General features: G+C 33.1%; 1 long non-coding RNA gene across 1 annotated transcript; it reads right to left on the reverse strand.

Annotated features, from left to right (window-relative positions):
* Window positions 1–10,366: 10,366 nt before the first annotated feature.
* On the reverse strand, window positions 10,367–13,234 carry LOC127714119 (uncharacterized). Its single transcript, XR_007987565.1, has 3 exons — window positions 13,140–13,234; window positions 12,270–12,297; window positions 10,367–10,461 (listed from the first exon to the last, which is right to left on the reverse strand). It is a non-coding gene; the product is annotated as an uncharacterized LOC127714119 (long non-coding RNA).
* Window positions 13,235–18,911: the final 5,677 nt, after the last annotated feature.

Here is an 18,911-nt window from a genome sequence, read left to right on the forward strand (position 1 = left end):
CAAAAACCAGTGATGTAAATTTTCAGATAAAATTACACAGAAGTCCAGCAAATCTTAGTTTTGTTATGGCTTCTATGTTTGTTTTGAAGATATTTTAAGATTTTGTCTAATTTGAATAGTAAATTAATCCTAATGTGCCTTGAATGGGATATATTTAATACCCCTAAAATGATGATAAACTGTTGTCAGTCACTTTACATACAGTGGCAAATAGTTCATGCATGTTCTGACAGGACAAGAACAAGTTAACAATAAATACAATAGGTAGGTTTTCCAATAGGACGTCGACCAGAATGCCACTATCAGAGGCGGATTTAGGGGGGGGGGGGGGGGACAGGGTGCGCGGCCCCCTTTTTGTGGGAAAAATTTGGTTGATTATTTAGGGAATCACTGAAACATGAAGCATGACTAAGCGGGCCTCCTCTTGTGGCAGTCAGTGCCCCCTAACCCCTTTATGGAAATTTCTGGATCCGCCACTGACTATGAAGTGAGAGTATATTGGAAATGGACAGAAATTTAGCCATGCAACAGGCCACCTACTAAACGACCCTCCCCTCAAAGAGTTGTTGCAATGGTTCTTAATGTGCAGAGAATATGGAAGTCTCTCAAAATGAGGCATCAGATATAACATCTTCTTTCAGAACAGATGTGTCTGCAAATTTACACAGCCAAAGGACGCCCCACTTTGGCTAGGGTTTTGTTGCCAGTCTGAAGAAGACCAAGGGATGGCCATATTTCTATAACCCAGTCAACCATTGGGGTTCCTTTATAATAAATAATGGCCAGCTTTGTCAGAATGTCTGCTTTTACGAAACATAAACTGACATAACTAGTCAAAAAAGATTTGCATTGGTTTTAATAATGTTAAATTCACTAAATGCCAGACTGTTACCTTCCAATTTGACAATTACCATATTTTTAATGTAAAATATTGATTTTTGTTTTGTCTGACACAAACAACTTCTTTGTTTACATTCTATACAGATGAAAGATCCACAGATTTTCTCATGTCAATAAAATGAATAAATGATGGATAATTTATTATTTTTAGATACTGGATTACCCCTATCAGTCTGTTCATGTTTTTGTTTGACCATTCAATAAAATATTTGCGTTACATTTTTCACAGGAACTTCACATCTTCCTGAAATTTCATACCAAGCTATGTGAACATGCTATACAATGTGGTGCATTTTCATGTTCATTCCTAATCAGTACTTGTCTATTCATTCATATATTACACAAAATGTCCCTGAATGGATTTTTTATGCCCTCCACCGTAGCGAAGGGGCATTAAGTTTTACCCTTGTCCGTCCGTACGAACGTCCCAAAATTGGTTTCCGTTCTCTTCTTTAATTTGCCTCAACCAAATGTTATGAAACTTATACACAATGCTTATTACCACAAAACACAGATCAATTTTGAATTTTGGTGGCGTCACTTTTACCGTTCTAGAGTTATGCCCATTTACAAATGGAAAAAAATGCTGAATTTTTCGTTTCAGTTCTCTTACTTTAGTTTGCCTCAACCAAATGCTATGAAACTTATACACAATGCTTATTACCACAAAACACAGATCAATTTTGAATTTTGGTGGCGTCACTTTTACCGTTCTAGAGTTATGCCCATTTACAAATAGAAAAAAAATGCTGAATTTTTCGTTTCAGTTCTTTTACTTTAGTTTGCCTCAACCAAATGCTATGAAACTTATACACAATGCTTATTACCACAAAACACATATCAATTTTGAATTTTGGTGGCGTCACTTTTACCGTTCTAGAGTTATGCCCATTTACAAATGGAAAAAAATGCTGAATTTTTCGTTTCAGTTCTCTTACTTTAGTTTGCCTCAACCAAATGCTATGAAACTTATACACAATGCTTATTACCACAAAACACATATCAATTTTGAATTTTGGTGGCGTCACTTTTACCGTTCTAGAGTTATGCCCATTTACAAATGGAAAAAAATGCTGAATTTTTCGTTTCAGTTCTCTTACTTTAGTTTGCCTCAACCAAATGCTATGAAACTTATACACAATGCTTATTACCACAAAACACATATCAAGTTTGAATTTGGGTAGCGTCACTTTAACGTTCTAGAGTTATGCCCCTTTACAATTTGGAAAATTGCTGAATTTTTCGTTACCGTTCTCTAACTTTAGTTTGCCTCAACCAAATGTTAAGAAACTTATACAAAATGCTTATTACTACAAAACTCAGATAAAATACACATTTTGGTAGTGTCACTGTTACCGTTCTTGAGTTATGCTCCTTTATAACGTTATATGCAAGCTGGGGCATCATCTGTGTCCCATGGAATCTGTGTTGCATGCACACATTCCCCATTTATTCTCTCAGAAATTACAAATTACAGCTTCCTGAAATTTGTATCAATCTCTATGTGAGCATGTTATACTGACATTTCACATTTATCACTGATGGTCTTCCTACATACGGACTACTAATATATTTTTACACAACACCATGTATGAAATTTATGATGCATTTTTAAGAGAAAGATTACATGAATTGCAATCAAAACCCGTATTCTCTAGGCTTGATATCTTTATCGTCCAGGGTTTATCACTACGTTTAATAGTTAAAGCGACATAGTGCTGTGAGTTGAACATTTTTAGAACCTATCCAGCCAATATCATGCAATTGATTAATGCTATGTTATTCTTAGATATTCAAGTTACTAAATAATGTGTATTTGAATAACCATATTTGTCAAGAAAACCATTTTATCAGATTGACAGTGATCAATTGTATCATGTGAGCACTTTTCGGACCTGTCAGACATCTTCTTTCTGTTTGCCGATACTTTCAATATGTTGAATGAACTTAAAAAAATTTCGTCACACATTTCTTTAGTACCACTGAACTGGATGACTTCATATTTCGTGAACAGCTTGGCAGTGAAGAGTTGTAACATGTGAAAACTTATTGTGTAAGTCAGATACTCACTTTCTGTTTCTGATACTTTGAATAATGAGTGAGGCAATGCCATGATTGGTTAACCGATAGAATGGGTCTTTGTCTAAGCTCACTAGGTCATGTTTTCACGATTTCAGATCTTTAGTTTACAGAATAGTCATATGATCGGAAAATTTACTGATTGTGTATTATTCTCTTTTATGAAATTTTGACAGAGTTTTTGATTTGCATGACGGGTGATGCATGCATAGCCGGAGACTCTTATGCCGTTTGATGCACCCAATCTTGTTCCTTTTGGAGTTCATGTTATTACCTCAGGGTTTTCCTACCTTGATTTGTATGTTCTGAAAGGATTTATGAGATTTGACCATCCATCAGTATACTACTGTTGCATTTAATTTGAAAGTTATCCACTTTTTTAACCCACCAAAACATGAAATTTGCTCCTTTGATGGATAATTTCAACCATAATGAACCTATTAATGAACCATTTATACTGGCTAAGATTATTTTAAAATTATATGTTTGGACGACTCTGGAGTAAAGTGATTTTGATTTCCTTTTTCTCTTTTCGTTTATGAAGTAGTTTTTATACAGCTGTACAAAGACGAGACCGACCCAAACTGTATGTTAGCGCAAAAGAAGAAGACAATAAAGAACACATTATTTCAAACTATGAAAACATCGGGAATGTGAGGAATACCATACTCTTTGAACTAATTAAAACGATCAACACAATGGCAATTCAATTTGATAGACTGTCAACCAACGAAAAATTACAAATATTCCAGACATATTGTTTGCACCTGTCCTAAGTCAGGAAACTGATGTTCAGTAGTTGTCGTTTGTTGATGTGGTTCATAAGTGTTTCTCGTTTCTCGTTTTTTATATAGATTAGACCGTTGGTTTTCCCGTTTTAATGGTTTTACACTAGTAATTTTTGGGCCCTTTATAGCTTGCTGTTCGGTGTGAGCCAAGGCTCCGTGTTGAAGACCGTACTTTGACCTATAATGGTTTACTTTTATAAATTTTTACTTGGATGGAGGGTTGTCTCATTGGCACTCATACCACATCTTCTTATATCTATATATCACCTGTAGTGAAAACAAAGAAAAACCCTTCAGCCAATGCAGTACAAATAGAACGTTTTTACTCGACGCCTGCTACCCCGGTGACATTTCTTAAAAATTATCATAAAAATATCCAATAAAATGAGACTAAAGAATACATTTTTTTAGGAAACGGTATTAACTATAAATTAAATTTAAAAGAGCTATCCAGGAACTATCAAAAAAGGGATTGAAAAAAAATAAAATTACAAAAATACCGAACTCCAAGGGAAAGGTCCTTATAAAGTGGCAAAATCAAAAGCCCAAACACATTAAAAGAATGGAAAACAACTGTCATATTCCTGACTTGGTACAGTCATTTCCTATTGTAGAAAATGGTGGATTAAACCAGGTTTTATAGCTAGCTAAACATCTCACTAGGGTTAAAAGATCATATTTGCATTAAAAAGTAGATTTTCAAACTTTCAATCTATCCCTGTTAATTTATCATGCAAACTATTCGATTTCTTAGACCTGTTAGTGAGGTCTGGTATATGTATTTTTTACCATTTCACCTGCCGAGGTCACCGAATGTGGAAGCAGGTCTAGTGACCGCTCGACTCCGTCCGTCCGAAAGGAAGACAAAAATTTCGTAAAAGTTTTCTTGGCTTCTACGAAAGGGGAATGATTTAATATTTGGACTGTAGCTTGATAATGTTGAGATGTATCGAGTAAGCAATGTTTACATCTGCCATGTAGCAACTTCCTGTTTGTCGATAGTTTGAAATTTTACAACACTCATTATACAAGGAAAATTTTCGTCAATGATTTCTTGGCACCTTTTGAAGTGAATGATTTTAATATTTGGTCTGGGAGTGATGAATTATGCTCCTGTATACATGTTACCTCAATCAACTGCATGCATCAACGCAGGGTCAGACCCGCTATTGGTCTTGTTAAATCTTTGAAACGTTCAGAATATGATGGCTCTGTTTGTGATACTTACGCACTGGATGTGTACATACATTGACATAATTTATACATATGCAGATACAGATAGAAGATTTTGAAGTCACTGTTAGTTAGGAATAACATTTTGCCAGTGCACTTAGAAGTCTTTTATTTTCAGAACGAGCACGCATCTAAACTTCAGTAATTTTGAGATTGACTCTGTTTTCCTGTCGCTTTTGATTTCTGTATTTTATTTATCTGGTTTTGCGTCAGTGTCACAGAAAAGTCACATGCTAGTTGGTTGCTTGCTAGTTGAAGGATTAAGGGAAGCTTTGATTTGGTATGCCTTTAATTAGCTGTTGCTTTTAGTAAAGCAGCAATGTGGTTGAAGTATAAACTCATATGCATTGTTTACGCTTTAAAATATCCATAAATACTTTCCACCGATATCATGTTCCACGTGCATGTACACTTCCATCGTTGTTTCCTTGATTGGGACATCACCGAATGTGTTTTATGAATTGAATTTTAGTTGACCTGACCAACACGACGGATGCTACTAGTAGAACAGGCACTATTTACCGAACAGGAGCACATTGGTGTATCTAGAGTATTTTGTTTGATTTATGTTTCTAAATCTTAAGGTTTTTCGTTTTATGTTTTGTGGAGTGTTGTTTTGTTGTCTCTTCGTCATTTTCTTTTGTTCATAACTTGCTGGTGTGTATTTCTTACGGACTATTGGGTTTTGATTGCCATTTGGTAGTTTTTCAAATAGTTCCAAGAAATGTCTTATCTTTTTTTTTACAAATATTTGGTGATTAGCGGTGTCCACAGTTTTTGAGTTTGTGTAATCTTATATAAATGAGGCGTATGTCATGCCTGATTCTTCGGATAGATTGAAACGGACCAGTCCATAAAAAATTCCGAATTGTGTAGCTTAACATTTTCTTATTTGTTTTTAATGTTCTTGAAATTACAGGTGTCTCGGAAGACTTTCAAAATTCGAGTATAAATACAGTTTATGGATAGAATATTCCGGACTTGTTTCCAAACTAACAGTAAAGAGTATGGATCGGATGAATGGAATTTATAGTGTCAAATAGAAAATTATTTTTGTCTAAACTATGTAACCCGTCCCTTCGTCATGTTTACGATTAAACACCAGATGCTTTTTATGTCTCACAACCGATGTTGCTTGAAAAAAAGTAAAATAACAAAAATACCGAATTCCAAGGAAAATTCAAATCGGAAAGTCCCTTATCAAATGGCAAAATCAAAATCTCGAACACATCAATCGAATGGAAACAACTGTCATATTCCTGATTTGGTACAGGCATTTCCTTATGTAGAAAATGGTGGATTAAACCAGGTTTTATAGCTAGCTAAACCTCTCACTTGTATGTCTGTCGCATAAGATTCCATTATATTGACAACATATCTTAACAGATAAATTCTTGCAGTATTAGTGTGGGGTGTTTTTTGCAAACATGCCCATATTTTTGGTTACATGTTGTTCTGAAGCACGGTAAACTAACCAGTTGAATTAAATTTGAGTTTGAGGATCTTCATTTTCAAAATGGTTATAGATCTATCATCATCGTAAGCTGTTCTTGATATTGGATCCACTCGTCGTTTATTTCAAAGTTTATATCCATGTTTTCAGACTTTAACGGGTTTAGTTCTAGGGATTGTAAGCTTCCGAATCGATTTAGTTATATCTTTGCAATTACTTCTTTTCTTCTGTTGTTGATAAGTATATAAGTTCTTTTAAAACCAGAATTTGTATTTTCGTAACAGTAACCCTCAACTTGTCTCAACAAATGAAACTGTTATTGCATATTATGTTCAAACATTCGTCAGAAATGATTTTACATATTTGAATCGACAAATTGTTTCAGTCGGCTATTACTAAATATATTTTTTCTGTCATTTGAATAATTTTTTTTTGCGTAGGAAATTACAGTTTGTAATCGGAAAACAACAGATTGAAATAGGAAAATAACAGATTATAATCAAGAAATGACAAAATTGTCAGCATAAAGCAACAGATTGTCATTAAAAGTTGATCTTCCATAAACTTACTGCTCAAACACTGGTGGCGTTTTATAATGTTTGAGTAGCAGCTGAATACCGAATGAGTTGGGGAAATGTATATCCCATATGCAGGTGAAGTTGGTATATTGCTGCTAAAGTGGGGGAAATTTAAAATTTCAAAATTAAAATCGTCTCGTTTGTCATAGATTCTGGTACTGAGATGACCGTTTATGTCAAATTCGAGGAATAAGTCTAAAAATTAGACGGGGGAAGCCGTGTCTGTTGTTTCTTTAATTTTAAGTTCTGGAGGATATATTTAATGAAACCCAATCAGAAAAGTTTGGATTGTTAATGGAAAGAACATCATCAATATATCTGAATGTGAAATTAAATGAATTGGCTTCTTTGATCTTCTTGTTTTTGACTAGTGTCCGATTAAGGTACTCCGACTCATATGAAAATAAGAAGATTTCGTTCCCATAGGAATGCCGACAATTTGTTGAAAAAGTTTACCTTCAAATTCAACAAATATGTTGTCAATAAGAAACCACAGTTTACTGATCACTTGTTCCTCCGTGTAGCATGGTTTACCTTTTTGTTCACTATCAACAACGTATGCCGTATGGTATCCCAAAGCAATAAATTTATAGAGTATTCTTCCATTTTGATATTAAAAAGCATAGTGGGTTATTTCTTATAGACAATTTTTTTCTATTTCACATTGCGATGAACATTGTAGCGAGCCTTATTTAAGCAACAAGTACTAGTCGCGGCACTGTAGTAAATGCACTGAATTTCGTTGCTTGTATTCCAATGAGTTAAATAGTGGCGCTAATCTGCGTTTTAATGCTGTCTTTGTAGAGTGCAAACATATCAAAGCCAAACAAAAGAGAAAGGGAAAATATCTACACTATGAAAATATAAGATCGACAACAAAATCTGGAAAGTTTGGCAAACAAAAATGGTTTTCTTAGCACTTTCTACGAAAAACAAGAGAATTTCAACGACAAAATCCTCTGCATGGGGGAACTAAAACAAACTTGAAGGAAACCCCATTTAACCACGCCGAATACCATGAAAATAAAGCGAAGGCTTTATATGAGATAAGAAATGTTTCGTTGGGATATATGCATGTAATTGAAAAAGAGCAGACGTGCAATGTGAAAGAATTCTTTGTAAGGATTCATGATATATTGGATTTATATAAGAATTCATTGCATTGACTCCAATCTGCAAGTTTCCCTTTGAAGAACATTGTTTGATCTCAGATTGGCATATTGTATATATGAAAAATGAATATGTTACTTTATTATTTTAGAATCTATTGAAAACTACAAATCATACGGCGCAAAAATATGTTTGGTCAATTGCATCCTAATCACACTAGTATCCTGATTTCGTTAGCGTTAAACCATGCTCTGAATCACAATGTAGTATCGTTATTAGTTTGTAAATTTCCAGATAAATAAAAAGATTAGCGAGCGTCAATTAAAAGCAATTCTATTTTACAATTTTGTCCTAATGTTCTGAGGTTGTCCTTCTTTCTTCTTTTTATAATGGATGAATTGAAACATAGGGCGAAAAAATTAAATATTCCGTGTCAGTTATTTTCTTTCCTTGGCATTCGTATTCGGTTTTAAACTTGTCATTCACATACACATGAATCGTGGTGTCCGTGATCGGTTTAAGTTTCAATTTGAATGAGTTTGCATAATGAATCTCTTCAACGTTGTCATCCTCAATCCTAGTCTCCTCACCCCATGATTTGTTGGGTATTAACGTATTCAAGACAATTTGCGATGATTTACCCCTTGGGTTGAAATGGAAAATGATGCCATCCGTTTCGTCTCTGCTTTGTTGAAAATTTATTGCGTACCCACTAGAATAAACAAAAATGATTTTATAACAGTCTTGTAAGTTTATATGTATAAATATGCCCAGTGGTGGATTCGGGGAGGGAGGGATGTAGAGGAAGTACGCCCTCTTTGATTCGAAAGTATATTTTTTTCCCGGTGTACTTAGTAATTTCCGTTTTCTAGAATTACAGCCCTTTTCAAAATTCTTTGATCCGCCACTGATACGTCTTTTAATCATAAAAATTCAACATATAGAAGTTAACTCCATGTAAAGAATTATATGTTGATTGTTAATAGGAAGATACTATTAAATACTAAATATAACGTAGACTACGCCATTTGTTTATTTTAAAACGTTAAAATCTTTTAGCGTCATGACAAAAAGTTTTCAATATAACAAATTTCAATGCAAACGTCTTTGGTTAATCAACACAAACTTTCGGTCAGTGGAAGTAAAATCCTGGAACTCATAATTGGTGTCCAAAGCATAGGTTGAAATCCAAACATACATATATCGACATACCATAAAAAATTATATCTGTTTAGTAGCAAGTGTCTGTAACGAACCAGAACAAGACAAATCGGTATTGATATAAATTGTATAAAATCATGCATACATAAAAATAGCCACAATAATGAAAGTTTGCATATTCTAACTAAAAATAGTAATCATCAGATTTTCATTGTCTGATATAGTCCGATTTCCATGAAAAAATTATTGTAACTATGTTTCTTGAGTAGTTCGATCTACACTACGACAATTTAAATTGTCAATTGTAAACCATTCCACACATTAATTGCAGAAGGGGAAAAAATCTTGTATAATTAGTATTTTTATTAGAGACAGATTGTAAATTGTAGTGTTACGGTAAGTGGTATGTATTACAGAATTGAGAGTTATAAGACAATTCAAAGGGTTCTCTTAAAAAGTCAATGTACAGAATGAAGTGTATATCGTGTAGAGATAGTCAGTTCGTGATGGTAACTGTAGAACTTCTGATTTCATTCCTTCTTTAAATGCTGTTGGAATCCATTTTGAGTTAAGAGTACACATATACATCAAATTCATAAAAAAGAAAGCGACAGGTAACATGCCTTATATTTCAGAAACGGTGGCGTTAGAATCCACACTATTTTTCGAAGTCTAGGTTTTTGCTAACATGAATATTTACTCTATTTGTACATAAAATCATTCCATTTAGGAATTTTCAAATGAATATATTCTGTTACTTTCTTATGTAGTCAAAAGGAAAATAAGGTCAAAATTATACGTCGTATAACTGAAATATTTATAGAATTTTGATGCGTTAAATTTTTAAGCTATAATATTTTGAATAGACCTTTGAATCTCTCTATCCGTACAGACCGTCAATAAATTATGAAAGTATATCAGAGTCCTAAAATTTGAAGAATTTATTTGACAAAAAAATATGATTCCAATAGTATAAACGCTGACGATATTATATTTCTAATTTGATATAATCATTTTAAGCGATTTTCCGTTTTTTTGGCACACTGAATATTTGTTATACTTGCCCAATTTCCTTAGCTTGGCTTGCTTTATTACACTTAACCTCTAAGGAAAATTCCTCTCCTACCATCATTCTTTTATTCCACGAGGAAAGCGTCACCTGTAAACAAGTTCTTAAAATATTTAACAATACAGTTCTTTTTGAATTATTGTCTTCGATCATCTTTAAACACGATAGTCAATGAATGGAATAGATAGGTCAAAAACTTCAACATGTTTACTGTTCTCATTATGTTGTGATCTTAAATACATATTTATATATGCATTTTATTTCAACATTATTAAGTTATCTTCTTTTTTCAAATCCCTCCAAGAACTATTCAAACTAATATTTTTTATAAGACCTTTTATATTAAGAAATCATTATATAGCTTCATATTTGCACCTTTTATAAAAAAAAATCAATATGTTTACGTCATGAAGCAAATTTTTAACGTGCTAGTTCACAAGGTTATATAGTCCGCCGGTTTACATGTCACTAGACCCAGACTCTGATGTCAAGTCATTCAGGTATAGCTGTTACTCCTAAATATCACGGACTTGGGAGAAAATCAGCAAATACCAATTTAAAGCCTTTTGTTTGACCCAAAGAAGGGATGAAACCAATGTTCTCCCGCACTCGACTCGAACTTCAACCAAGTGACTACCGAGGCGGTGCCGACCTATTGCGAATAACATGTCACTAAACCCAGACTCTGATGTCAAGTCATTCAGGTATGGCTGTTACTCCTAGATATCACGGACTTGGGAGAAAATCAGCAAATACTGATTTAAAGCCTTTTGTTTGACCCAAAGAAGGAATGAAACCGCACTCGACTAGAACTTTAACCAAGTGACTACCGAGGCGGTGCCGACCTATTGCGAATAACATTAATCAATGATCAATGAAATTAAATCGTAAATTTTTTGGCTCTTTAAAAACTTACATGTTTGTTGGAAATAATTATGCTCTTATTTTGAACATCTTCGTCAACACGTTGCGTTAATCATAATATTTATACATAATTGCATCTCTCGACCGTCAGTTTGATCAATCAACATTTCACGCTTGACTTTCTTTCAATTAGTTATACGAACAGGGCCATTAAAGGCAAAATGCCTCGACTTATCCGAGTTCGATATAATGAGGTTCGACTGCACTTACAGTCTTCTTGTTGAGTACAATACATTTCAGCAAAATAGTACTTATGACTCACAATTTCACATTTGAACAACCGTGGTAATTTTTTGCATTATGAAGAATACACTTATTTTGGGGCAGAATATCCGAGTCTTTTTGGGCCATCACAGGTCTTATAAACTAACCATTTACGTCTTATTTTGTATTTGTTTTTGTCTGTCCTGCGAAGACGGTGACGGCGTTAACTATTTGTATTAATCCTAATATTTCAGAAAGTAAAAAAAAAGCAAAAACTGAATGCTTCATATCTTGTTTAGAAATCACATCGCCATCATCCTTGACCTCATTTTAATGGTTCAGTGAGTGCTTGAATAGAACTTCATGGTTTTTCAGTCAATTAAAATTTCTAGCTTATCATGAGTAATATGATAACTTTTGTGGTATATGCATGGGATCCTTACAAATTCTACATATCCGCCACAAAGGGTTACCTGACCCTGGCCTGATTTCTTGGATCAGTGATCAAGGTTAAACTGTTAAGTGTTAAGTATTATGAATAACGATTTAACTATACTTGGCGTATGGAATGATTGTCCGTATGGCAGTGTTCATCTGATATTGACCCCATTTACATGGATCATTGATAATTTTTATGTGATACTTTTAGAAATACCTTTATCGTAAAGATTTTCAACAGTTTCCATCATTATCAGTAGATCAGGCGGGACATTTCAGCATGTGCACCTTTGTTAAACATTTGTGAAAGACATACATTCAGAAATACTTACGAAAGTTTTTGCCATTTTGCCTTTTTTTCTGCAAGAATTAAACAGAATTTTTCAAAATATATTTAAATTCCAATCAGGCTTAGGGGACATGTGAAGATCAGAATATTTGTTAATTATATATATGAAGGATTGCATTTCTTTGGATAACACACTTTGTTGTTTCCGACCTTGCGTATAAAAAATCGACAAATATTCCTTAACCACGTCATAGACGGCATGATCTTTAAATGACAAAAACCTGTTTAAAATTTATGAAGCTTTATAGTTTTATATTTTCTAACAACAGCGAACCAGGATGAATGGAGGTAATAACAACTCTGATTTATGACTCTCATATACTGTTAATGTGGAAATTTTCTTGGACTGATTATTTTTTCTTATTTTGCTATAATGTAAAAAGTAAAATAACAAATATACCGAACACCAATGGATATTCAAAACGGAAAGTCCTTTATAAAATGGCAAAATCAAAAACTCAAACACATCTAACGAATGGAAAGCAACTGTCATATTCCTGACTTGGTACAGGCATTTCCTTATGTAGAAAATGGTGGATTAAACCTGGTTTTATAGCTAGCTAAACCTCCGATTTGTATGACTGTTGTATATTCGTTCGTTATGTTGAAAAAATTGGGCAAGCAATCCGAAAATACATGATGGGTTAATGTGCCAATAATTGGTATCCAGCAGCCAAAACTGTGTAAACATACACCAAAGACACACAACACAACTGATTTTAAAAATTCAAAGAAACATACAAATTAATCTAACAAAGAAGCCAACAAAAAGGTGTTGTGGGTGATAGTAAATTGACAAAGATGCAGATAAAACAGTTTTAAAATAAAACATATATCATGAATAAGAACTTACCTCAGGTTTGATTATCGATTGAAGGTTTTTTTTTCAGATGAAAAATAGTTTATGTGACTTAGAATTTATATATTTGCTTGCTTCCTGGTTACACATGAAAGCTTTTCAATAGCTGAGCTCCATGCAGATGCAGCGATTATTTCATTCGTTGACACCGTAAGTAAGGAAACAAATTTAGGACTCTTATCATATGCTTTTTTTCCCAATAATATTTAAGTCTTTTTGCTAATTTCATTTGTTAATTTTAAAAGCTGCAACCTTCCTTGATGACACATTTATCGCAAATGTAAAATCACGAAAAAATATTACGTAAGTCCTTTAGGTGCGAATGAATGATATGTCAATATATCTAAGAAAAAATTGGGTTTTATTTAATTTCATTAAAATTGATATAAGGAACAAATCACCTCAAAATTAACCACTCTTTATATCACTAAGATTAAATCCTATTTCAGACCTTACTTCAAACACTCATAATATAGTTACTATTTTGTTCAAATTGTACTTTGTTTCAAACGAAAGGTCCAATATTGTCCATTTCCAGGTATATTTATGTAGTTTAATATTTTAAAGAAAGTTGTACTAGGTTATTGTATAGGATAAACAATTATCTAAAGACTGATGTACAGGAGATATGAATAATGAAATTAAAAAGAAAATATTGCCAGCAGAAGTATCCATGGTCTAATGCAATCAAGTCTATGAAATTTAATAATTTTAATTTCTTGGATTTTGCTGAGCACTCGATGTTTGATATCAAAAGAACAAACCCATTGCTAATGTGTATATGGAGTATCTTTACATTGATGGTTTGGTCGTTTTATCGTGTATTTTTATGAATTTAAGGAAATTAATGTTGCTTATTGCAAAAGTTTGAAGATATGTAGTTCTTAGAAACATTTGTGCAATTAACTCAGTTATTTGTTTGTTACTATGATTTGTCTTTTTCTAAATCGATTTACGAGATTTGAACATCTGTAAATCACTATCGCCTTAATCTATAAGCAGTGCTGGAGGGGGGGCCTTATATTTGAAATTAAAATTGAGAATGGAAATTGGGAATGTGTCTAAATGACAACAACCCGACCAAAGAGCATAAAAACAGCCGAAGGCCACCAATGGGTCTTCAACACAGCGAGAAAATCCCGCACCCAGAAGCGGGCTTCAGCTGGCCCCTAAACAAAATGTGTATTAGTTCAGTGAAAATTGACACCACACTAAACTCCAAAACATATAAATGAACTAAAATTAAAAAAACATACAAAACTAACAAAAGCCAGAGGCCAGAAATTGGCTATATAGAGTAAAAATTTCAATTTACGAATTGAAAGCACAGAATTTGTGATTTTTAGGAACTCAAAATTGAAAGGTTCTGTAAGTTGGCAGAAATGTTCTGCATTATCCTTAAAAATCTGCAAAATCGTACAATAAATTTTATTTCAAATTTTTAAAGAAAACCTGTTAATTTTGATCAAATGGAAAAATGCTTTTGTTTTGTTGTTATTTCCAACCACTGAGTCGATGCTGGTGGAGGTTTCCTCCCCAAGGGTATCATCAACCCAGTAGTCAGCACTTCTGTGTTGACATGAATTATCATTCATATTGTTATATTCCTAAATTTACAGTTTTCAAAACTTTGAATTTTCGAAATACTAAGGATTTCCTACCGCTGGAATAGATTAATTGATTACCTTAGTTGTATATGGCCAAAGCTTTCGAATTTTTGTTCCTCATTGCTCTCCAACTGCGTACTTTATTTTACCTTTTATTTTTTTTTATTCGAGTGCACTGATAAGTCTTTGAAGGCAAAACGTGCGTCTGACGGTCAAAATTTTAAAAGCCTGGTATATATAATGAGTTTATTTGGAACTAGTTCATTTTTTTGAATTAAGAACTGTATAAGCGTTATACTAAATATTCGTAAAAGGCGTTAACAGGAGTCCTACTTGGGCCTAGCGTTACATACTACTTAAAATACCAATTCATCATTTGTTTTAAATTTTAGTAAAAATTGACGTAAGAAGTTCCTTTTGCCTGTACCAAGTCAAGAATATGACAGTTGTTTTCCATTCGTTTGATGTGTTTGAGCTTTTGATTTTGCCATTTGATAATGAAATTCCCGTTTTTTCCTTGGAGTTTGGTATTTTTGTAATTTTACATTTGAAACAATAGGTCAGAAGTTTAAGAATACAGAAAATAAACAATGTGTTTACCTTCAAGTTGGCAAATGAAGTAAATGGCACAACCCTAAATGTTATTGCATTTTGGCTTGTATTTACCAACATAGTTGGATTCTAACGTGATCTAAGATGAGTTTATGTTGTTTACCAAAATGACAAACGATATAAATTGTGTTATTGAAACCCCAAAATTATTTGATGGGCTTAGATTGGAACATCACAACGACATTCCTTTGAATAAAAAAAATCTGCAACAAAAGGCTTTATAACCTTAAAGAGTATCTTTACTTTTCTTAAATTCAAGATTTAAATTATAATTATCAAACTATTTAGTGACAAGTCCACACGATGCAATCGGTTCATGCATACAGGAATTTTAAGATTCCCAAATGAAGGAAAATATTGCATGAATTCCAAGGAAGAATGATTGCTTGAGTAACCATTACAGTTCTGAGAAATATATAATAAGAGATCGGTCTAACAGTGTTGTTTTCATATAAACTTCCTTGCGATTGAAATTAGTATCAGAAGGCTAATATTCCTTCGTCCTTTTCTACTAAAAACAAGTGTCATGTTCCAATTTCTTAGGTGTAATGTCTCATAAAATATAATCAACCCGAAACCGTAGATAGGATGAGGCAGTAAACATGTCTTCAATAAATTTGTTGTGTCTTTCATAAAAAATTAAAATATCTAAACTAAACAAACAATTTTATTGGAGACTTTATAGTGTTTTACCATAATTTATCAAATATATGCAAATATCTCTAGTTATTAATTGATCAACATTGTAGCTTAATACTAAGTAGTTGTTCGTTTACTAAATCAAGAATTTATAACACTTTATATATACTATTATTTACCTTAAATCTTTTAATTGCTGAAAATTAAAAAAGATATCTTTCAAAAATCGCTTTTTTGACTATCTTTTTCTTATGAAATATGCAGTCTACATTAAGCAGACTATTTCATTGATTATTTTACGTGTATTTCTAAACAAGGATTTCATTGTTCCGATTTCAAATAAAAAGATGGCTATTATAAATCTGCCAGATAAAAAAGGAAGCAAAAGACATTAAAGAGACAAAAAAATCATACAAAACAAAATAAACAATACCATGGCAAAAAATTGAATAAAAAAAATCCAAACCAACAAAAGTCCGCAAAACACTGCATAGAAACTACAGACTGAGAAAGTACAAATTCGTTGATATCACAATGGAGGAAAGAAATGGGATTGTGGCTATGACAATTGGAACATATCCGTGGCACAGATATTTCATAAGGGTCAACCAAATCATGATGACGCCCATAAAACTTTCGATGGGACGAATTCGACTTTACCATTAGGAACCGTTGGTTCAATAACTTCTTCATAAGCAGGAACCCTCTTTCAAGAAATATATGATAGGAAACGAAAGTCCATCCTTTTTGACTCGATTGTGCATTACCTAAAGCGATTTATCATCGGATTTTTATTTGCTTGGGCAACACGACGAGTGTCACATTTTGAACAGTATCTGTTTACTCTTCCGGAGCATCCAAGTTCACCCCGGTTTTTGATGGAATTTGTGATGCTTAGTCTAGTTTTCTATGTAATTAGTTGTTATTGTTGCCCTTTCGTCGTTCTTTTTTTATGCAATAGTATTTAGGAGATAACTGTATTGTATTTTAAGCTCCGACGGCATCAATTGGTGATTTGATGGTCGCAAATTAAGTTTACTGGTGACGCGTAAGCGGAGCTAGTAAACGGGTATTTACGACCATCAAATCACCAATTGATGCCGTCGGAGCTTTAAATACACTATTTTTATCTCCATTCTAAAGAAACTGACAGAAAACAACGTCAAAACATACATTTGAAATCTGTCATACGTCGTCTGCGCTTGCGCGTACGTTTTCATGGCATCAATTGTGAATTGATGCCATGAAAATTGGTGACATTATCCAAACAAAATGAAAGTTACAAACGATCGATGTTGCATTAGAATGTGTTTTATTATGTTATGATTTTCGAATGACCCCTTGGTATCTGTTCTTTCTTTTTTTCTAGAATAATATTTTAACTGGGATATAATATAAACTTTATAAGCAAGCGCTGTTGAAATATTGCTACAAATATATGGAAAGTTCACAATAGGAAAACTGAAAACAATTATTGTCGTTACGTTTAGTTCTTAAACGATTCTGATTGTCACTTTCTAGATGTAAGTAAAATATTATATAGGCTTAAGTGTATCTATGTTATACTGTATTTCGATGAAATGTATGCGTTCAAAGGTCGCTGAACTTATTTACTATGAGGATATCATCTATATAGCGGAATGATACGATAAGGATAGAGCTAATCTCTTTTCGTTCTTCTGGAGAAGCTCGTGTATGAAGTCTGCCTCTCAGACAGATTGTATATGCATGATCGGACCAATATGGTATCACAAGGATATAAAGTCAAATTAACAGATGCGCGTCTGGCGTATTAAGTTTTAAGCCTGGTATGTTTGACAACTTGTTTTATATAAGATATTTAGAATTGCAATAGAATTCAAGCAATCAAATCTGTGCCTTTGTCGTGCCTACAAGTTTGAACCTGCAAACCATTAACTCATATTGAAACCTTGTATGAAATAGGAATTTAAAATTCTTGTCATAGTCAAGAATTGAAAGTAAAATAAACTCATCATAGAAATTTAGTATTTGCGCCAGACGCGCGTTTCGTCTACAAAAGACTCATCAGTGACGTTCGAATAAAAAAATGTTAAAAGGCCAAATAAAGTTCAAAGATGAAGAGCATTGAGAACCAAAAATTCCTAAACGTTTTGCCAAATACATCTAAGGTTTTCTATTTCTGAGGTAGTAAGCCTTAGTATTTCAATAATTCAAAGTTTTGTAAACTGTTAATTTATAATTATGACCATATCAATGATAATTCTTGTCAACACAGAAGCGCTGACTACTGGGCTGGTGATACCAGATGTTTGGGTCTTAATATGGTACAGCTATCTCCAAGAAATATTTACAATGGTGAAGATCATGACACACTCTTTGCAAGAAGTATTATTGAGAATTAAACAGGTAGTACATAGCTGTAGAGGGGGATCTGGTGGAATCGAATGTTCTACTTTTTTCTTAGTCTATTATACAGTTCAATCTTCCTGGTCTTACAAAGTTATTAATTTGCTGCAGGATACATATAACAGCGTAATACATGTACTATTTTCTATATCATTTGGTCCTTGATGGAGATTTGTCTCATTGACAAGCATACCACATCTTATTTTTATATCCTATCTTTTACATAGGGGAGCAGCATCTACTTCACTTTATGATATAATTCAATTCTTTGAAATTTATGTTGATTTTTATTGATAAATGAGTAGGTTAATATGTACCATAGTTTGTTTGATTTTCCATTGAAAAAATGTGAGGGTATCTACACATACACCACAGTTCCATGTCAGCCCTCTAATTGGTTTACCAGATGCTTGAAAATGGTCCTGTGGTGTATGTTAGATACCTCACACTTTTAGCCAGAAACTACAATGTAACAAATTTTCTTTCCTGGAAGATTTTTCAACCCTAAAACTAAAGTGTC

This window comes from Mytilus californianus, unplaced genomic scaffold (genome assembly GCF_021869535.1).
Source record: "Mytilus californianus isolate M0D057914Y unplaced genomic scaffold, xbMytCali1.0.p SCAF_9, whole genome shotgun sequence".
In the NCBI taxonomy this organism is placed as follows: domain Eukaryota; kingdom Metazoa; phylum Mollusca; class Bivalvia; order Mytilida; family Mytilidae; genus Mytilus; species Mytilus californianus.